This window comes from Artibeus jamaicensis, unplaced genomic scaffold (genome assembly GCF_021234435.1).
Source record: "Artibeus jamaicensis isolate MK-2021 breed Jamaican fruit bat unplaced genomic scaffold, CSHL_Jam_final contig_415, whole genome shotgun sequence".
Classification (NCBI taxonomy): Eukaryota; Metazoa; Chordata; class Mammalia; order Chiroptera; family Phyllostomidae; genus Artibeus; species Artibeus jamaicensis.
The window spans coordinates 7204117-7226989 of record NW_026521823.1 but is presented as its reverse complement, the minus strand read 5'-3'; positions in this window follow the sequence as shown (position 1 = coordinate 7226989).

Sequence of the window (22873 nt, the reverse complement as noted above, 5' to 3'; positions counted from 1 at the left end):
TTTGCTCATGTTCACTCTGGCTGTTGCCAATAACCATGGCTGCAGAACTGACTCTTGAACAATCTCCACAGAGAGTAACAATGAATAGATTGTGCCCTAATGTGCTCATTTCATGTGTACAGATAGTCATAGCCCAAGAAACCTTCAGTTCTAATAATCATTCAGATTAGTTTGTGGAGACTGTTTTAATTACCCAGATCCTTTATTATGCATTGTTTTGTTCACGAATTCTCACATAATTAACTATATATCCGTTCCATATTCCATGTCTTTTCAAAATGTTTAGCCAGGGATGGGAGTCTAGTTTGTTGTCAGGGAAAAGTTTGATTCCCACAGATGTATCAAATCTGTAATTCTGGTCTTTTCATTACAGTCTCAGATACAAAAATATATCACCTTATCCTTTCCAACACAACCCTCAAAATGGCTGTGTATTTTTTTTATAAACCTTTTTACTTTGTTGCAGTTTCCTCTGAGATTTCCTGTTTTTCAGTGATTCCACTGGTCAGTTGAAAATGCTAACATTTTTCTTTTTCATCAGATCTGTTCTCTTCAAATCCCTCTGCTGCATTTCCAACCCACATTTAAACCGGTATTTTTTTTTAGGATTCTCAGCAAACTGAATTTTCAACCAATCAAAAGAAAATAAATATAATATGACTCCTCCATTTTCAGCAATAAATAATCCTGGCAATGAGAAGAAAAAGCAAATTAAACTACTGAATGCATTTCCATACCATGCTGAGAGGAATAACTATGGGAAATTATTAGATTCTTCTCTGTAAACATCTTAGTTGAGAACCTGGCATTTTGCAGTTTTATTTTTCTCAAAGAGTGTGAATTATCCAGCCAAAATTTTCTGTAAAGGTAAATGCAAACCAGATAGTTATAAATAGAATAAGCGAGGGAGCCAGGGAGAGAAGAGAGAGAGAGATTGATTGAGATTGATTGGAGAACAAGAAAGCAGTGCTTAGCACAAGCTTATGTTATGCAATTGTCTGACATGATACCGCCTAGTAGAAGGATCAGGCAGGATTTCTCTACATCTGTATAAGCAGGAGGCTCTGAAACTTCCCAGCTGCCTCAGAACAAGCTGTGATTGATCTGACTCCTGCAATTCCTGTGTTTATTCCAAGGAATAGGAACTGGCATGTAAAGAACAATCATGGAACAGTTCACAGGAGACTTGTAATCAAATAAAAAAGAACTTTCATTTTTCTCCCATTTGGGAAATGCAGCACCTGTTGCACAAAGCTATCAAGGCACTCTATAATGCATTTTACATTTCTTTACACAGTTGTAAAGGACATTACCTCTGGAGACAAATGTTTGTGGCATTTTCTATAAATACGGTTTGGGTCAAGAGCTGTCAGTCTTGACTCACTGAAAATTTTGAGCTGCATTACTGCAAGTCTCAGGCAGGTGGGGGTTGACTTAGTCAATGTCAGTCCCTTCTGTACCGACAGGAATATTGAACCTGATATTCAAATGTTCAGGATAGAATTTTATTTAAATCATGTCAGCTGCCTCTCATTAGCAGGAAGGAGATACAATAAGCTTCAAGTTTTCAGAATTTCTTTATGGAGAATGACAAAAACCAGAAATTAAATTTAACATAAAGTATAATTGTGACAAAAGTCCATTGCAATTAGCATTTACGGTATTGACTGGGCCATAACATGGCACTGTTTACCAGTGCTGCTCAGATGCATCTGTTTGTTTATAACTGCATAGTTAGACGTTCCACACTAGCAATGCAGCGTGGACACTCTCCACAGTGAGCTTTCCACGCTAGCTGTCTTGTTTTAACTCTTTTTGTTTCACATTAGTAAATAGACATAACACGTTTTTCCTCATAAATACAGATCAGAAAGGATCAATAGAATGGCAGTAATCTTCTTCAGGATGAATAGGTGTTAATAAAATGAGGTACTAAGATTACTAATTGGATTCAGAAGACAGTACTGTGTCAAGGAATATTTTTTAGAGAGTTTAAAAAATTACTCCTTTTATTAGAAGGAGGTACATTAGAGTACAGTCTTGGTGTTGGGATCTAGATTGTCCTAATTTTTTTGAAAAATCTCCACATGTTGGTTTATTGAATACTGTATTCATAACATCCTTGGAGCTGGGTGCCCAGTCTTCTTAAACACTCTGTTTTAAATTTACAGGGCTCAAAATTACTTGAATTCAATTGATACTATTTTCTCTGCAAAGCTGCAAAAGGCAGCCGGCGGCAATTATTTATGCATTTACTATTTCAATGTTAGTGCCCATATACCCTCCAATTGGAACTACTACAAAGACACATTTCATATTCGTCAACATTTACCATGATACATTGGTAATAACTACTGCTACCTTTGTGTATGTGTGTATATATACTCACACATATGTCTTTCTAGAAAAGAATATTTTGTATACAGGGGGAAGAATTTAAATTTAAGAAATGATTATAACTTTGATGTTAAGGTAGAATGCATGGAAATACATTTTAGCTTTAGACCAATCGCCAAAATATTTGAGACTTAAGAAATTTAAGCCTTTTGTTAATATAGTTATTTGCTTAGCCTGAGGGAACATACCCAACAACGTAGGTGCTAAGGACAATTCAACCACGAAGAAGAAAACTTAGTTGCTGTGTTCAGGAGCTCACAATCTAGCAATGAAGATGAATATGGAGTCCTAATTTGGTGCTTTTTTCACTATACCATACCACATCTCTTGGACCGTTCAAGTGACATGTTACATTAGAATAGCTCTTTAGTTACATCAACAAGATTCTCCAAGATGGCAGCCTGGGTAAACATGCCCCACCTCCTCACACAAGTATATCAAAATGGCAAATAAACTATAAAACAACCATCACTCAGAAACATCACAAATCAAAGTGGATGGAAATCCTATAACTATGGAATTAAAGAAGAAACCACAACCATCCAGAATGGTAGGAGAGTAGAGACATGGAGATGTGGGTGGGCTGGTACCACACCCATGTGCCATGGATAAAAATTGAGAGAGATATTTTGAGAGTGAGGGGTCCCAGCCCCATACCAGGCCCCCAGCCCAGGGTTCCGGTGCCAGGAAGATAAGTCCCCATGACTTCTGGCTGTAAAAACCAGTGGGACTGAGTCAGTGGAAGAAACTGCTTGATTCCCAGGCAGTTCCTCATGAAGGACCTACACATGGACTTACTCAGATTTGCCCACTCTGAACTCCAGCACTGGGGCAGCAGCTTGAAAGGCACAAATGGCATATGGGGAGGAACCAAAGTGGCTGGCATCAGGGCAAGAGCAGAAGGACAGCTTTCTTCCAGACAGAACTGCTGGCAGAGGCCATTGCTCCTCTTCTGAGCCCTCCCCACACAGAACCACAGGGCTGCGGGCACCATATCTAAGACTCCATCAACCTGTCTCCCACTGTTTGTCCTGCCCTGGTGATGCCCTGAGGCTCTGCCCCACTCAACCTATAGGTCCACCCAGGCTGTTGACAGTGGCTTTTCCATACAAATGGCTTGTCTTGGCTCAGGCTTCAGATCTTCCTAAATCCTCTCAAACAAGCAGCAGCTGGCCTCAACAAACCCTTGTACATTTTACTTAGTGGCCCCAGGCCTGGTACTAGCAGCAGTTGGTCTTGCTTCATAGCCTGGCCGTGCTTGGGCACCTCCAAGCCCAGCCATCTGCAGACCTGTTTAGAGGTTATACCAAGTGGCCCCAGATAGAATGAAGGTGGTGGCTGACCTTGGCCAGATCTTCTGAAAAATCCCGGCCCCTGTGTACCCAATGGACAGGTACAGACCACATTGGAGCACCACCACCCACCAACTCCACAAGTGACACACACAAGGGGTGGACTCTGGTTCTCTGCTGAAAGTAAGTCCTGCTCTGTGGAGTGGACCCTGGCATAGCTGATCCTCCACAGAGGGCAGAGGTTTATGGCCACTGGTCACAGCCAGTCCTTGCAGTTGATTGGCCTAGGTAGCTCCCTCCCATTAATCTGCCAACAGCAACTAAGGCTCAACTACAAGAGGAGGATGTACTCAGCCCATACAAAAGGCGCACCTTGAGTACCAGCTTGGGTGATAGGGGAGGCTGTACCACTGGATCTTACAGGACACCTACTGCATTATGCCATGCTACCAAGACACAGAGTCAAGTCAGCTGTACCCAATACATGGAAACAAACATAGAGAGGGTGCCAAAATAAAGAAATATGGCCTAAATGAAAGAACGTAACAAAACTTCAGAAAAATAACTAAACAAAATGGAGATAAGCAATCTATCAGATGTAGGGCTCAAAACACTGTTTATAAGGATGTTCAAGGAATTTAGTGAGGACCTACACAGCATTAAAAAAGATCCAGTCAGAAATGAAGGATATACTAGCTAAAATAAAGAACAATTTATAGGGATCAATAATAGAGTGGATGAAGCTGAGAATCATCAAATCAATGATTTTGAACATAAGGAAGCAAAAACCAACCAATCACAACAGCAGGAAGAAAAAAATTAAAAAATGAGGATAGTATAAGAAGCTTCTGGGACAACTTTAAGTGTATCAACATTTGCATCATAGGGTACTGGAAGGAAAAAAGAAAAGCAAGAACTTGGAAATCTATTTGAATAAATAATGAAAGAAAACATACTTAATTTGGTAAAGAAAATAGATATACAAGTCCAGGAAGCATAGAGAGTACCAAACAAGTTGGATGCAAAGAGGCCTACATCAAGACACATCATAATTAAAATGCCAAAGTTTAAAGTTAAAGAGAGAATCTTAAAAGCTGCAAAATAAAAGCAGTTAGTTATCTACAAGGGAGCTCCTATAAGACTATCAGCTGATTTCTCCAAAGAAACTTTGCAAGTTAGAAGGGGCTAGAAAGGAGTATTTTAAGTCATGAAAGGCAAGGACCTACATCCAAGATTACTCTACCAAGCAAAGCTATCATTTAGAATTAAAGGACAGATGAAGAGCTTTTCAGATAAGAAAAAAACCAAAGGAGTTCATCATCATTAAATCGTTAGTATATGAAATGTTGAAGGGACTTATTTAAGAAAAAAATCAGAACTATGAAAAATAAAATGGCAATAAATATGTATCTATCAACAATTGAATCTATAAAACAAACTAAGCAAACAAGCAGAACAGAAACAGAAGCATAGATATGGGGAATATTTTGATGGTTTCTAGAGGGAGTGGGCTTCTGGGGAATTGGGGGAAAAGGTAAAGGGATGAAGAAGTACAAAATGATAGTTACAAAATAGCCACAGGGATGTAAAGTACAGTATAGGAAAGGGTGTAGCCAAAGAACATATAAGCATGACCCGTGGACATGAACAGTGGAGTGGGGATTGCCTGAAGGACTGGTGGGTGCTGAGTGGTGTGGGCGCAGGAGGAAAAATTGGGACAATTATAATAGCATAAACAATAAAATATATTTTAAAGAAATAATATAATTATTTGCTAAATCCTTCTCTGAATATTTAGTAGACTGAAAATTCCCGGTCAGTGAATAAGTCTTGATATGCTATTGCATCCAGTGAGTGTTCTGACTACTCTGTCTGGTTATCTGCAATCTTCTTGCTTCAAAAAGTATTTCAGGTACATTTTTGCTGAAGACACACATAGAGTAGAACTGCTAAAATGAAGAATTAAAATCTGATAAGTGGGAAGAAAATCATATTTCAAATCTGGGCAAATTCTGAATTCTACAATTTTAGCTCTCAGCTTTCTGTTAAGATAAGAAATAAAACATGATAGATAAATAATTCTTCTTCTTATTTTTTAAAATTCTTATCCAAGGATATGCTTATTGATTTTAGAGACAGAGGTAGGGAGTGGGGGAGAGGTAGACAAAGAGAGACACAGAGAGAGAGAGACGTCCATCAGTTGCCCCTTCCCACCTGGTCACGCCCTGACTGGGGATGGAACCCACAGTCTAGGTATGTGCCCCGATCAGGAATCAAATCTGCAACCTTTTCAGTGTATGGGATGATACTTCAACCAACTGAGCCACCTGGCCATGGCACTATGTCTCATTACTGAGTGCAAGAAAGAACATTTTCACAAGGGTTACAAGCTTTTACTGATTTAAAAAAAATTAAAAATGGATTCATCCTGTAGATCTGGAGAGGGAGAATATTGAACTACATGAAGTTTATTTTGAAGAGAACATTTTTAAAAAGCAGAATACCCTTGTTATGATTACTTCTTATATTGGTACCTGAAAAAAAAACTTGCTGGCATACTATTAAAATGTAACTCAGCAGTCATCATGAACAAAATGTTGTGAGGGAAGATTGTCATATCCTAGAATTAGATGGCTGCCTAGAGAGTTACATAAACAAAAAAGAGCTGGAAAGAGTTCAGCATAATAACAGCAGCAACAGAAATAAACACAGGCAAAACTTCACTCAACAAAAGCCTCAGCCTGGCAAGCAGCCAAGGGAAGTTAACTCAGACTGGGCGCAGCCCTTCCTGAGAAACCCGTCCGCTTCCTGGTTGGGAAGGCTCCGTCCCCCACCCCAAATCCTGAACTTTTCTGGTCATTTTATCTAACAGTTCTTCCCAGAGCTAATTTTGTTGGGCTCCACACCACTGGCCTCACCCTGAATCAGATAACAAGTGAAATAACCCTTTCACCTCAATGCCTCTGCACACACAACTCCCTCTATTAAAAATCTCTGCTTCCAGCCACCTTCCACCCCACAGCACCTGACTGTTCCCCACACCACCCACACTGGACCAGAATCTGTTTTATGAGTCCAGGAATGGTCTTTGCTTAAATACTACTTCCTTCACAAACTCTCCCCTGACTGCCCAAATCCATGTTAGGTGTTGCCCAGATCAGTGACTCTCATCCCCAACTACCCATTAGAATCACCCAGTATGCATCTACAATATGCCCAGTCCCCGCTTCCAGAGAGCAAAGCTACTAATAGGTCTCTGTTTTCACTGGTCTGGGTGAGGCATGGGCAGAGAGTTTGTAAAGTTCCCCTAGGTGACACTAGTCAGCAGATACTGTTACAAACCTCTCTCCCATGGGGTCTCTTAGGTTTCTGACTTTCCTATCATGACACATACTCAATTCAATGCCATACTAGTTTATTGAGCATTTACTATGTCTATAGATAATTTGGTGAATAATTAGGCAAGCCCTTTACCTTCATGGAGCTCGCACAAGAGTAGAAAGACAAATACTAAATAAGTTATTTATAAGCTTGACGTGTGACTAAAGGGGAACAGTAGTACAGGGGACGATAGTCAGCTCTAACAAAAACTAATGTAGTAGATAATGACAATTCCTGACGCCCACCTCATTTGAAGTGCATGCCAACACCTGACTCAGTAACGTTGCAGTGCCCTCCCACAGTGGCCACTTTCTTGACACATTGATATCGAGCCTGGTTGGGTGACTTGCTTTGCTCAGTGAAAAGTTAATGGAAATTAGGGAGCAGAAAATTTTGTATATTAGACATTTTGTGTGCCAGTGGTCCACCATGACGAGAACATGCTCCGAGAACCCCGGGCCCCAGAATGAACACAAGTGCCTTACACCTGAACCCACTCAGTGAGGACACGAGCTCAGCCAATCTGTGCTTGAAGCAGAACCTCCCACAGGAGTCCAGCCTTCATTCGGCAAGCTGTAGAGACCCCACAGACCCATGGGCAGAGGAGTACAGCATTGTTGTTCTAAGTCGCTGAGTTGTGGGTTGGTTTGTTACACAACATTACTGTGGCCACAGCTAACTAACACACCAGTCTGGTGATTCAGACCACACTGTATTTGTCTAAATAAAAACAACAGGTTTACCCTGTTCATTATTGTATTTCCTGTTCCTATCACACAGTGCTGTAGCAGGTGTTCAAAAATATGTGATAAAGGAATGAAAACAGGGGTTTTGACTTCCATGATCTCATACGCTAGTGTGTGAGACCGTTCTGTGAACCAATAGTTAACATGTGAAGTGATAACTGCAGTAGTAGAAGAGCTATGATAGCAGGGAGGTGGTGGAAAGCCTTCGGGTGTGGTGTTACCACGCCAAGGAAAGCTGTCAAAAACCAAACGCTCAGATCTGAACATGATAGGATCCGCTTATTCTATCATCAGAAGCTTTTATTAAGCTCACTGGTGCAACCTGGGCTGCTTTCAAAGTCACATAGCTGGACTTTTGGTTCCTGCCATGACTCAATAAATTGCATGTTTAAAGATTTTCAACATATGTGCTGAATAAAATGATGTGTATTATCTATAAATATATGATAAAATATGTGCTACATTTCACGCAAGGAAAAGGGCAGTTGGTTTCGAGGTGGGGTCTAGTGAATTGGAGTATCAGCGAGTGGTAGACCTGAGTAAGTGTCTTAATACCCTAAAGGCACATTGTTGCTTTACGATTCAACGTGAGAACTCATGAAACACTGGATAGAGGATGGCGAGTGAGAACTGGTGAAGGAGGGAGAGATCACAATGCGGGGTGTTCCCACTCTCTGTCTCTCGCTTCACATTAAAAGGCCCTCCCCAAATAACCGGGGCCAACCTGCGTCTCCTCCCTTCTGACTGAGGCTTCTACTCCATCTTGCGCTCTCTGCAAGTGGCCCCTTGAGAGCTTATTAATTCTTGACTTGATCAAGGTTAGAAATGTGTCATCATTCTTGACTGGGTACTGCAGAGACAGCGATGTTTAAGCAAGTTGATTCACAGGGATGAAATAGCAAGACACCTGCAAGGGCCGAGCCGCTCGGCATTTGCCGGGGTCAGTTGGTTGTCTTCTCACTGGAACCTTCTCCACAGGCCTCAGGTCCTCTCTCTTTTTTTTCTTCTTATAACCAGTCAATCTACTCTATCTTTTTTCTCGCTTTCAAAAAACATTTTTAAATCTTTAATTCACTGAGGCCTCTCCCTGCAATCTCCTTTTCCTTGTGGATTAATGCCCTTTTCTGATATTTTAACAGGATTTGGGGAAGCAGAGGGCTAAAGTGTGTGTAGTCGGTCTGACATTTTTTAAACAAAAATCCACAACATTATTCATTTTGACTAAAAATTGGTAAACAACCTACATTTCCCCAAACCAGGAAGTTGTTGAATAAATCAGGTGTGTGTGTGTGCCAAGATAACGCATAGGCACTAAAAATCATGGTGTTGAAGATCATTTAATGACAAAGAGAAATGCTCAGAATATTCTGTTTATAAAAATCAGAATATAGAATTCTCTTTATAGTCTGGCCCCAATTCTCTCATTCATGTATCAAAATCATAATAGTTTTTAGTATAATTGGATAATGTGACTGTAGCAAATTTACTGGATTTCATTCTTTTGCAGTTTAACATACTCAGTTTTTTAGTGTGTTACTTTTATAATAAAAATTAAAAAAATCTTAAGTCAGTCTTTTCTTTATATCTAATTTTTAGAGAGCAAATCTCTCCAGTCTTGACTATAGATACTTTTATCTGTTAATGAATAAAACAATAGCAATTTGATTATTTTAAATAGCAATTTACAGAATGATTGATTACATTTTATTCAAGGCCTTAAGGTTCAAAAATTCTGATGCTTAAAAGTCTCCTGGATACCATTTCCTCAGGACATTTGCTGCTTCATACCACTTTCCAGATTAAGGTTGTAGAGTTACGGAGAGAAAGGTCTTCAAAATTAAGTACTACTAGTACAAACTTTTTCAGTCATCTGCCCTCATGCATTCAGCTCTGCACAACTGGGTATGAAAAACATTCACCTTTATATTAGATGTTGTAAATTACATTCTCAAAAGTCCCTGAAGTGTAGTTAACAGTCACACTAATACTTTCAAACAGCATGACCAAAGCAGGAAGTTGCATCCCCAAATAAGACAGGATGTTCTGCTTGGAGCCTCACCATGGGATAGTTCATTTATTCTGAATCTGTGTGCAGTGACTTGTTTATTCCTAGCGTTTCAGATTGTAAGTCATTTTGCTACACTACAGAGGTGAGAGTACTAACATTTTCACCTCAGTTGTCACATTTCTTAGCTCAAGTGAAAGGGTATCTCTAATAGTTACCTTAAATGTCATAATGGTTCGTTTTTTTCATTTCTTCCTTTTTAAAAAATTTTTTCAGAATCTACTGTCCTTGAATAAAAATCCAAGCTCCTTGCCATGTTGTTTAAGGTGCTATACTGCAGACTTTAAAGGCCATATTTAAGGAATGAACAGGGTGAAGGACGATTTTGGTGGGATGGTTAGATAGTTTCTTTCTTAAAGGTTCATTTAAACAAACAAATGTGGATGGAATGATGATGATTTTTCAGTCATTGTAACAGAGATTTATTTGGGGGAGAATTGTCAATGGATGCTGAATCTCGGGGGAAGAGTGTGGTGAAGATGAGAATAGTGTGGGGAGGAGCAGAGAGACCCTGTGGCGGGAGGGAACTCGGCTTTTCCAAGAAATGGAAAGGCGTCCCATAAAGTGGGTCTGGAGAAATTGGGGCTTTTCAGCAATACTCTTCTTGATTAACCCAGATCTCTGACTTGGGCGTTTCTGACTCCTCCTTAAAGTGTCAGTTCAATGCCCTGTGTTCCTGACAGTCAATGCCACCTGAGTCCTTGCGCCACCTGGGTGCCCAGCAAATCTGCCCTGCAGCAGTGAGCAGGGGACCCTGAGGTGTACTCTCCTCCCAGGATGGAGCACCCTGCCACAACCTTCCCTGCTGGTGAAGACAACTTTAGATTCAAACCTACTTCTCATAGGCCTGCAGGATCACCCTGCCCTAGGTTTAGACAAGAGAGAAATTCGGAGATAATCAGAAACGAACTTGAGTCTCATTTAGTAAACATGCAGTTCAGTTTGTGAGAAATTCCTGTACTTCTCCACATAGGGATAGGACGAATGATTGTGAGATATGGGGAAAGAAAAAGATGAATGTCCATCTGATTCAGTTAAATGTAAGTTCCATAAGGAAAAGGACAATGTCTAGTTTTTCTCATCACTGTATCTATAAAGCCTAGCAGAGTGGCTGGTATATGGTAGGTACTGAGATAATGTTTGCAATATGAATGAATGAATGGCCGATTGCAGATTGCAGGGCTGGGACAGGGAAAGTACAAGATGAGCCTTGACCATTTTGTTATGCTGGCAAGTGAGGAAGCAATTTAAAAAAATGAATGAACGAAACAAAAGCATACAGAAGCCAATTTGAAGAGACTTTCATTGGCTGCAGTTGGGACAGTTTGAAGCATCAAACATACAAGGAAAGTAACACATTGAATCAAATACTATTGTACTGGTAATCAGATTGTAAACAAAGTTGGAAGAGGGAGAGCTCTTTCTTTTTCTTTTTTTAAAATATATTTTATTAATTATGCTATTTAAGTTGTCCCATTTCCCCCCTTCATTTCCCTCCACCCTGCACACCCTCTCCCATCCACATTCCCCCCTTTAGTTCATGTCCATATGTCATACTTATAAGTTCTTTAATTTCTACATTTCCCATACTATTCATGCCCTCCCCCTGTCTATTTCTACCTACCATCTATGCTACTTATTCTCTGTACCTTTTCCCCCTCTTTCCTCCTCCCGCTCTCCTGTTGCTAACCCTCCATGTGATTTTCATTTCTATGGTTCTATTCCTGTTCTAGTTGTTTGCTTAGTTTGTTTTTGTTTTTGTTTTAGGCATAGTTGTTAATAATTGTGATTTTGCTGTCATTTCACTGTTAATATTTTTATCTTCTTTTTCTTAGGTAAGTCCCTTTAACATTTCATATAATAAGGGCTTGGTGATGATGAACTCCTTGAACTTGACCTCATCTGAGAAGCACTTTATCTGCCCTTCCATTCTAAATGAAAGCTTTGCTGGATAGAGCAATCTTGGATGTAGGTCCTTGCATTTCATGACTTGGAAAACTTCTTTCCAGCCCCTTCTTGCCTGCAAGGTCTCTTCAGAGAAATCAGCTGACAGTCTGATGGGAACTCCTTTGTAGGTGACTGTCCCCTTATCTCTGGCTGCTTCTAAGATTCTCTCCTTCATTTTAATTTTGTGTAATGTAATGATGATGTGCCTTGGTGTGTTCCTCCTTGGGTCCACCTTCCTTGGGACTCTCTGAGCTTCCTGGATTTCCTGGAAGTCTATTTCCTTTGCTAGATTGGGGAAGTTCTCCTTTACTGTTTGTTCAAATAAGTTTTCCACTTGTTGCTCTTCCTCTTCCCTTTCTGGTACCCCTATAATTCAGATGTTGGAGTGTTTAAAGATGTCCTGAAGGTTCCTAAGCCTCTCCTCATTTTTTTTCAAATTCTTATTTCTTCATTATTTTCTGTTTGGTTCTTTCTTTCTTCCTTCTGGTCAACTGCATTGATTCGAGCCCTGATTTTCTTTCCATCACTATTGGTTCTCTGTGCATTTTGCTTAATTTCACTTAGCATAGCCTTCATTTTTTTCATCTAATTTGCAGCCCAAATCAACCAATTCTGTGAGCATCCTCATAAACAGTGCTTTGAACTGTGCATCTGATAGGTTGGCTATCTCTTTGTCACTTAGTTGTATTTGCTCTGGAATTTTGATCAGTTCTTCTGTTTGGGCCATTTTTTTTGGGTCTTGTTGTGCCTGTTATGTATGAAGGGAGGGGCCGTAGGTGTTCACCAGGGTGGGGCAACCCAGTCACTGGGTTGTGACACTGTACATTGAGGCAGGCCGGAGAGGGAACAATGGTGCTTGCTCTGCTTTCTGCTGGATTTCAATTCCTTCCTCCACTTTTCCCAAGCAAACTGGGCCTTTCTGGGGCTAATTCCCATGTAGGTGGGCTTGTGTACATTCTAGGACGCTGTGGGTCTCTCCAACAAACTCTCTTGTGATGCTGGGAGTCTCTCCCTGCACCATGACCCCCAAGGTATTTTCAGTTGGTGTTTTGAGGCTTTATTTCCCTGCACTGGGACCCTGGGTTGTGCAGTCTGTCTCACTCCCCAGTTTCACCTGGTTTATCTATGCACGTACGTGGGACCACCCGGTCAGTCAGCCGCCTTGTTCACCATGCCCTGCTTCACAATCGCTGCCTTGCTGGGTCTTCCCATTGTCACCCCACGCCCAGGGTCTACTAGCCACTGCCTGCATGCCCAGGGCCTGCCCATTGCCATCTTGCCCACCCCGGGTGCCTTGCATGCCCGGCATCACTGCTTTTTGTGTCCTGACCCCTCTCTGCCAGCAGTCCGACTTTGCCCCTCCTACTGGTCTGGATGAATGTGTCTATTTTAACTCCTTGGTTGTTGGACTTCCATACAGTTCAATTTTCTGTCAGTTCTGGTTCTTATTTTGTTTCTAAATTGTTGTTGTCCTTATTTTGGTTGTGCGAGGAGGCACAGTGTATCTATCTACACCTCCATTTTGGCCAGAAGTCCAGAGAGCTCTTTCTTAAAGGATAATTTAGACACATGAATGTGGATGGAGTGATGATAATTTTTCAGTCATCATAATGAAGATTTGTTTGGATGAGAATAATCAAGTGATGCTGAATCGAGGGGGAAGAGTGTGATGAAGAGCAGGATTTCTTATGTTCTTAGTATGACTATGTTCAGATTGCTTAAAATTGCAATGTGAATGTCAGTTAGTGACATGACTTAGATTAAATGTAACCTAAGTGCAATGTGTGCTCTTAGGCTGGGTCCTGCACCAGAGGTCATAAAAGTTATGGAGGATGTTATTAGAACAATTTAATAAATTGCAATATAAACTGCTTAGATAAATTGTAGCATATCAATATTAAATTTATTGAATTTGGTAACCGTACTACGGTTACATAAAATCATAGCTTTCTTCTTAGGAAATATGCACTGAATTGTTGAGGGATAAAAGGGCACAAAAAATGCATTGTATTCTAAAGAAGTTCAGGAGGGAAATATACATAACACACATATAGAGAAAGGAAGAGTTACAACAATTCTTACAAATGTTAACAGTTATGTGCCTGTGTAAAGGGTACTGTGCTCTGTATAATTTTTGTAACTTTTCTGTGAGTTTGAAATATTACCAAATAAAAAGATAAAGAAATAGCATAGCAAATGCATAAAACAAAACAAAATAGGTCAGAGAGGATATAAATTGAGTACTCTGCAGGTCAGATCATGACAGGAATTTTGACCAATGAAAACGAGAGGGCAAAGGCGTTTTTAACCGAGGAAATAACAAATGAGCAAACCCAGAAAGCTTCTGAAGCAGAGATAGGGAAGAAGGAAAGTGAAGGCGCCAGGGAGGAAAGAGTCATGTAGAGTGAAAGTGTATGAAATTATAGAGATAAATTGCCAATGGATAACTGGAGATGTACCATGAGAGGCTATCTTGAATGTCTAAATGCAGATTATCAACTCCAATTTAAACAACTATTTTATAAATAATATATCCTATCTTAACATATAATAAATTACAATGAGGGCTGTAAAGGGAGATTATTTTTTTAAAGTATAATTTCAGAGAAGAAACAATTTTTTCTAGCTCTTTCTAAATCTAAATAAAAACCAGTCAAATAAAAATGTCCAGATATGCTGCTCACATATGTAGTTACAAAACTAAAACCTGAATAGCTGCTCAGAAGTTTAAAATAAAAATAAGCACAAAAATGGAGACAAATTATTACAGTGAACTTTGAATTTAAATGCAGTTTAAATTCTTTCAACATTTTCATTCTATACAACTATGTCTTAGATTGCTGAAAAATTATTTGAAAGAAGGTCTGCATTTTCCAATCCTTTGGCAGCTCTTTTCTTTCTCCAGGTTAATTCAGCCTGCACAATCAATCCTTTCTTCAGCTTTCAAATGAAAAATGGATTCCCCTCTCAAGGCTCCCTCTATTTTCTTGGGGGCTACTCTATAGTACGCACAGTTCCCTGGTAGCCGCTGTGCACTGGCCCCTCTACATTGTAGGCAAGGCCCGTTCTGCCTGGGCCTTGTGGGAGTTAACCACGGACCCGAGGAGAGAATATTTCACGAGATCAAAGGCAGCTGTGAGGTCAAGGGGGCTGAGGCTGTCGGGAAGGCCAGGAGGCTTAGCCCCTGAGGAGGAAGTAATTGGTAGCTTTGTGTTTCAAAGGGGTGAAATGGGTAAAAGCCGGATTAGAGAAGGTCAAAGAGAGAATTAAAGGAAAGAAATTTAAGGGAACAGGTGCAAACTTTTGGCTAAGAAGAACTACTTAACCAAAAGAGCAAGGTTATGAGGAGAAGTAATGAAAGATCGAAGGGTCAACAGGAAACACTGTGATCTCCCAGGAAAGAGTTCAGAGCCTGGTACAGCAGTGCAACCAGAGGACAGTCAAAAGATGAAGTTACAAGAAACGCTACTGAGTAGGAAACAGAGTTGGGACAATCCGACCTGGAGAAGCAGAGTCCAGCAGAGTGTATTATGAAGGGCACTTAAGTCCATATGTCAGAGTGGTTAATGGACTAGAAGCTGTGAAAAGTACAAGTGAGATCTGAATAAATGAAGAAGGAGTGTCATGAAAGAAAAAGGAACAGAGCAAGGCTTCCAGGAAATAATATTTTATGTTAAAAACAGTGGCTGAGCCAACAAAAGGCGCTCAGCACAATGTTCTTTTATAGAGGTGCCTAGGAGATTCATTATTTAAAAAGTTTTAATCCTAAAATATTCGCTTTGTAAAACAGTACATTTAATATACATATAGAATACAAAAACTTAGAATAAAAATGAGAACAAAAGTGGAGACAAATCATTATAGTGTACTTTGAATAATTCTTTCAACATTTTCATTTTATGCCGCATCAATACTCGTACACATGCCATTTTACCTAAGAACTAGAACATTAGTAAGACCCCAGGAAAGGGAAGCCCGCGCTCTTCCTCAGTCCCTGCGTGGAGGCACTGTGACACCGCGTGCGTGGCTTATCCTGCACTTTTTAAAAATTCTTATTCCACATCCCTAAACACTACATTGGTTAGTGTCCCTTCTCCCTGAGCTTTATAAATATGGTGCCTCAGGACCGCTGTGCGGAGTTTCATGTGCTTTTACACTGATGTTTATGTTTGGTATTAGTCAGATACAATAGGAGATGTATATATTTATACATTTGAAGGAGTTGATTCATGACAGTGGGGAATGGCAAGTCTGAAATTTGTAGGCAGGCTGCAGCCCGGAAATAAAAATTCAGACAGGGTTTTTATACTGTAGTTTCAGAATATCTTCAAGAAACCTACATCTTTGCTCTTAAGTCTGTCAACTGATTGGGTGATACCCATCTATACTATGGAGGGTATTCTGCTTTGTTTATAGTCTACTGACTATAAATTTTAATCACAGCTAAAAAGTATCTCCACAGCAACCTCTAGACCAGACAACCCAGTACCATGGCTTAGTCAGGTGGACGTGTAACGCTAACCATCGCATGTTTAAGGTTCGCCCTTGTTGTGGGTATAGCTGTAATTCAGCTCGCTCACCATTCCATTATTTGCGCTTTCTTTTTTTGTCAATTGACACTTAAGTGTTTGCATTTCTCAGGTGTTATAAATAAAGCTGCAGTAAACATTTCTACGCATGTCCCTTTGTGTGCAAGAGTTCCTCAAGGGTATAAGAATGAAATTGCTGGGCTGTAGACTGTGTTTATTAATGATAGTGCTAACCCATTTGCTAAGGTAATTGTATTAATTTACATTTCTTTCAAAACATTTAAGTAGGTGGAGTTGTGGTTTTCAATATTTCAGTTTCAAAAACCAAGATTAGATACATAAAAAGAGTCAAATTCATTTGACAATTTGATCATTATCCACTCTATCTTTTCCCTTATACTCACCCCTAGATTATTGAGCAGCTAAATGAGAAGTGAAACAAGCTTTGTGAGGAGCTTTTAATAAAGACTTTGTACGTCAGTCCTTCACACGGCACGTGATTTTTGAACTTCTGCTATGTACCCAGCTCTGTGTCAGGCACCGGGCAGGGTAGAGATGATGGATCATGCACCATCCATGCCTTCTTACCTAGAAGGGACATAAATATATAAATAAGATTGAGTAAGTGTACATGTCAGTATACAGTAAGGGTACCTATTTATAGTCCTGAGGATTGAAGAACCTTTTATAGGATAATTTAAACACTATGTTAACTATAATATACAGGCATTGTGGACATGGTAGATATATGCGTGGGTAAATACGTAGCACTGTATCTAATGAATATTTGCATTACTGTGTGGTGTCCATTGGAGTTTGTACTAAGCCTGTCTTCCTGGGGTTGCCTATTATAAAACTTTTCACATATACAGAGAAGTTCAGTGAAGTAGCATTTCAGTTATCCATAGCAAGAAATCACTACCCTTAAGGTGGAAGAGACAAGTATTTAATAAGAACCTCACATTTTCCAAATAATCATCTGGAAAAGCCACCTTTGAATTTGCCTTCTGGATGTTTTCCTGATCCTTTTGAACAAGATACTCAGAAAGCTATGTATTTGAGTTTCTTCTTGATCCTGACATGATCCTAACTTGAACTGAGAGTTTAGGAAGAAGGCTAAGTGTATGTTATCTGCTTGAGTTGCAGGATGTCATTCACATAGTTCGACCAAACAATATGATTTATTGCTTCACATAATAAGCATTCATTTCTGGGGTAGTGGCTCTTTGCCTGTTGTTTCTTCGCTACGTATTTGTTAACAAGTATATTTTTAAGAATACAAAATCCTCTCTTTGCATAATTCATTTTCTGTATCTACTCTTCATAATCAGGTCTTTGCAGTCTGTGGTAACTGTCTTTACAGGAAAGCATGACTATAAAAATAGGCTAAAATCCAATACACAGAAACAGTGAGCTTCAGACCAGCTAGCAGGAAGATTTATTTTAGCAATATAGCTCTGTGGATGCTGCTGCCTGGTACTTTTTATCCAGCTTACAACATTTTATTTCCTTATGTTGGCCAGAGTTAGTCCTCAGAGTAGGATTCATCTTTAGGAAATGTTAGGTGTCAATAAACAACACTGGTCTTGCAGAAGACACCAGCCCCATGCACACCATCCCAGTAACATAATATTCCTTCGGGCTGTGCAGTTTACCTGCTGCTTATATCAATTTGTCTGACTCCCCTCTCATAGTAATGCTAGGTACCATGTGTACTACTTGCAGTGGTACCACAGAATGCGGGAGGGACTGGTAGGTGGGCACAGAGCTATGAGCGGTGCTGTTAAAATGTACTGATCTTTGAAATCCTCAGCAGTCTCCCCCTGCCCTACTTTTCTAGAATCATGACAGCCCTGTTGTATGATGCCTCTTTCACCAAATTTCCTGGCATCCTACAGGGAATTAGAGGCTTTTCAGAGAACCTAATCCTTGTATTAGAAGAGAGCTCAGATGCTGACACCTCTCACCAAAGGCCTTGTTTACTTCAGAGCTAAACATCATTCCATTTGGGTCATAGGTCCACAGGTCATGCCCACGAGGACACACTTCCACTGGTCTAAGTCACACTGAGAAACACAGAGCTGCTAATCAGCAGCTTTGGAATTGCCAGCCCTAAGTGTAAATGTTCAGCTAAGGATCACTACATATTTGAGGAATTCATTCAACATTAAAAAGAAAAACAAATAATAAAGGACCCATAAAAACAGAGACAATGCAAAAGAAAACAAACAAAAATCTATATTTAATATCTTCAGAGCCATAAAAGATACTACATCTATAAAACAAATGCAAGAAGCTATAAAAAAATTAGGGGATTAGAAAGGGCCCTTAGAATTAGAAATTTGATAGCAGAATACACAATTCAATACAAGCACTGGAGAAAGAAGTTGAGGAACTCTTAGAAAATAGAACAAAATAGAATAAATGGAGGCAGGACATGGAAGAAAGAACAGAAAAATTAGGTCGGTCTAGAAAGTCTAACATTAATCTAATAAGAGGTGGAAAAAAACAAGCATGAAAAAATTATAGGAGAAATAATGAAAAATTTTCTAGACATGCAAATACTTTAAAAAAGAAAGAATCTTTTTTGTCTCCCATCTTGAAAGGCTGGTGAAAGGTACACTCCAGTAAAGGAGAGAGGAAATGAAGAAAGAGAAAAACCAAGAAAAATGGTTTTCCTATCTAACATGAGAAAAGGAAAAGAAGTCCTAGCATGTTCTTTGGAGGAGGAGCTAAACATCAGGAAATGTTGGGAAAATATTTAGCGAGTTACATAAGAAAGAAGCAGCAATTATTAAATTTAGGAAAAATAATTGTGTGAAAAAGAAAGTGCAATGTAGCACACTTCTTGACTCAATACAATATTTGCAGTTATAATAATGGAAAATAAAAACTGTGATATAATGATATTGGGAAGAGGAAGGGATAGGAAGTAAGGATGGGTGGGGATTATGATGCAGGAGAGTTGAAGTCTCAGTTGCCACAAGATCAATATATTATGTCTAAAATGGGTGAATCAAGAAGTATCTGGATAAGCACATTATTTAAAAATATGAAGTTATGCCAACTATAATAGAAAAATAAAAAATAAAAATATGCAGTTACACATCAAAAGAAACCTATCAAAGAGAGGAAAGAGCTGGAATCTAAGGAATAGGCTCAGGGAATATTGGGGCAGGGCGGCTCTGTTCACAATAAGCCTTATAACCTACTTCGTGTTTAAACTATGTGCATATATTCCACTGACAGAAATAAAAATTCATTTTAACAACAATGTGATAGGGTTCTTTTATATAGCTCACTGCGTACAGCACTAATTTTTTCCTGAGGATTGATCACGAGAAAAGGGATTACTAGGTCGAAAGGTCTGATCATTCATGTACCCGTTTGCACCACAGCTTACTGGCCACGTGGGAAGTGCCTGTGTCCTCAACCCCCGTCACTGTGGGGGAGCCCGGTAAAAAGTTTCAGGCCGTCTGATGAATGAAACGATTTATAAATTAGTTTTTCAAATTACTTTAGGCTTAATATTTTATTTTATTAATGTTTGGTAGTGACTTAGACAAACAAAATAGTAATATATCTATGGTGAATGATTTAAATCTATGTAAACACAAAAATTAAAACAAGAAGGTAACCTTTCAACCCTTTTTATTCTCTGCTCCTCTCTCCAAGATTAATAGATTTTAATTGTGTGTGCATATATATATAATTTTATATAGACGAAATGTTACAATCCATGTAGTTTTGCAAATTGTTCTCTGCACTTAAGAATATATCTGGAAGACGCTCCAGGTCAATTCTTTAAGACAATACTGCGTTCACGCGTTTTAAACAATGTGCTGTGGCTGGTCCATGGCAGTGGGGTGCCCCTGCCTCCGATTTGGTTGTGATGACGTTACACAGGAGGGTGTGAGCCGGTTTCCTGCTCACATAATGAGGCTCTCTGGGGAGGAAAAGGCAGGCTCTAAAGCAGTCTGAAAATGGGTTGAGAAAGCAGAGGAAGATCTGATGGCGGTTAGCGGGCTGAGCCCAGGGTAGGCCGGACTGTGGCTGGCGTGGTGCGGGCGGCTGGGGCCGGGAGGGAGGGGGAGGGGGAGGGGGGAGGGGGAGGGGGAGAGGGAGAGGGAGAGGGAGAGGGAGAGGGAGAGGGAGAGGGAGAGGGGAGAGGGAGAGGGAGAGGGGAGAACTGGGGTTACTTATTAGCCTGCTCAGGTGTGGGGCAGGGGGTGTGGTGGGTCGAGAAAGCTATCTGCACTCAAACATAAACGGAGTCAGAGTCCATCACACTATGTTTGCGTCTCCTTGAGAGTTTAGTCACACAGATCCTCTGATTTCAAAAAACGGAGATGGAGCTAAATGACTGACTAAGGTAATGAACTCGGGTTTTTTGTTGGTTTAGTAACCTCCCATACGTGACAGCCACACTCCTGATGGCAAATGAATGGCAGTGACAAGCCACCATCAAGCTGGCTGCCCAGCAGCACACCGCACCATCCCGAGTCTCCATCTGAAGGGGTCGATGCCCTCTTGCTCCTCCGGCTCTGGTCTCATTTCTTGCTTTGTGCAAACCAGCCCACCTCGTTCCTCAGAGTCCTTGTTGCCAGCTTGGCGGTGCCCGGCTTTCTGACATGGCGTCAAGTGGCTGAGGCCGGTTCTCCACATGCCCCTGAAGGACTTCCTCTGTCTGTTTTATGGAAGTGAGTTATCTTTTGCTCTGGTCCCAGGAGGAGGACTCATCAATGCCGCTATTCCCTCAGAGCTCTGTAGGCACAGAGATTAAAATTGAATGGAGGCCTAATATTTTTCCAATCTCAGAACCACAGGATTTACTATTGTCTCCTCAGCAAGTGGGAAGGGCTAAGCTCGAGGTACCAGAAGGCATGTCGACCGAGGTCTAATCACTGAATTGGGGGTATAAGCTTGAAAATGGCTGGTTGATAGTGCATAATTGCAGAACAATTACTCTCTCCCTTGCAAAGAATTCTAATTAATGTGGAAACGTGAAAGAGAATGCTGCGTTCAGAACAGAAGGTCTAAGGCACCAAGAGCTTGGCTCTCCCAGCAGCACTCAGGGCACTAGGAAGTGTTTAGGCCCAATTTGACATTTCAGATCAAGCAGATTAAAGTCCATGTTTTTTTTCCCCACCTGGCATAATCCTAGCCTGTGGAAGCCACAGTTAATAATTATTTCCCTGGACCTATAGAGAGTTCTACAATAGAATCTCTTATCCTGGCAAATGCCGGGCGTGTTGTGGCCAGCAGTTTCAAAGCTGGCAGGTGACGGCTTGGCCTGCCCTGCGTGAAAATGTCTTCAGCGTAAGTGCTGTTGTTGCCTTGTCCTCTGCTGCTTTCCAACACCTTTGCTTCACTAACCTCTCTATTCCACGCGTGCTCTTTGCACTTCTGGGTGACTTTGAACTTAGGGGAACTCCTGGGTCTGCAAAGGGAAAAAGAGTATGTATCAGCCAGAGGTCCACAGTGGGTCCTATTCAGTTAAGCACTTTGGAAACTTGAACTGCTGCCAGATTGGAGGGTAAGAGTTTGGTCGCTCGCTAATAACAAAAATGCAGAGTCACTTAGGATCCAAGAAGTTATATCCAAGGCAAACCGACAAATGAATAGGGTGCTGTGCCAAACAGTAGGGGACATCTAAAGCCAAGGTGATAAAATGACAGAGATAGTTTCCAGCGGAAGGAGCTGTAAGGCAGAGTTTCTGCCATGGACTCCCTACTATCAAAACACAGGTTTTTCTTTGTCATCACTAAGTAATGTACCTTTGCTCAGTTGTAATACTTCCCCTAGAGGTAAGTCTTTGGAGACCGTTACTAATGATTACAGTATTGTCCTGGAGATGTGAAATTACAAATACCGTCAAATAAGATAATATATATGAATCATATGCTGGGAAGACAATGCTCACTTAACTGGGGGATAATCTACAGGAAGATGAATGTCCCGTCCTTTCTGTCTGATCCATTTCTTTCTTCCTTTCACACACAGGTCTCTCCTGTCCAGCTTCCTCTTGCTTTCCCTCTCATTGCCTTGTCCTGACGTTGACGTTGGCTATCTCTCTACACAGACGCCTCCTCTCCTTCACTGGCCTGGCAGCTCTGAGGCACACCACCTTTGTTTTGGTGTTTTCCTCTGTGGCCTCATTGACTAGCGCAGGGCCTTGCTGCTAGACTGACTCACACTCACCAGAAAGCGATCTTTAAATATCACACCTTATCCTAAGAGGGGTTACCCCTCAGTGGGAGTTTTCTCCTCCTTTGTATTTTCACCCACTTGGAGCAGGGCAAAACACTGAGCCAAGAGTCCCCACATGTCATCATAATCACATTCCCCTGCTCAATGTATGTAAGTTATAAAGGTGAAAAAAAGGTGAGGGATGTAGAGATGTTGCCTGGCAGTAGCTAAAGCTCTTTTCCTGTATTTTAGGGACTTCAAAACTGGCCAAGGCCTTCTTGAAGAAGCTTTATAACAAAAGAATGAGAGGAGGATGGTGTGTTTGGG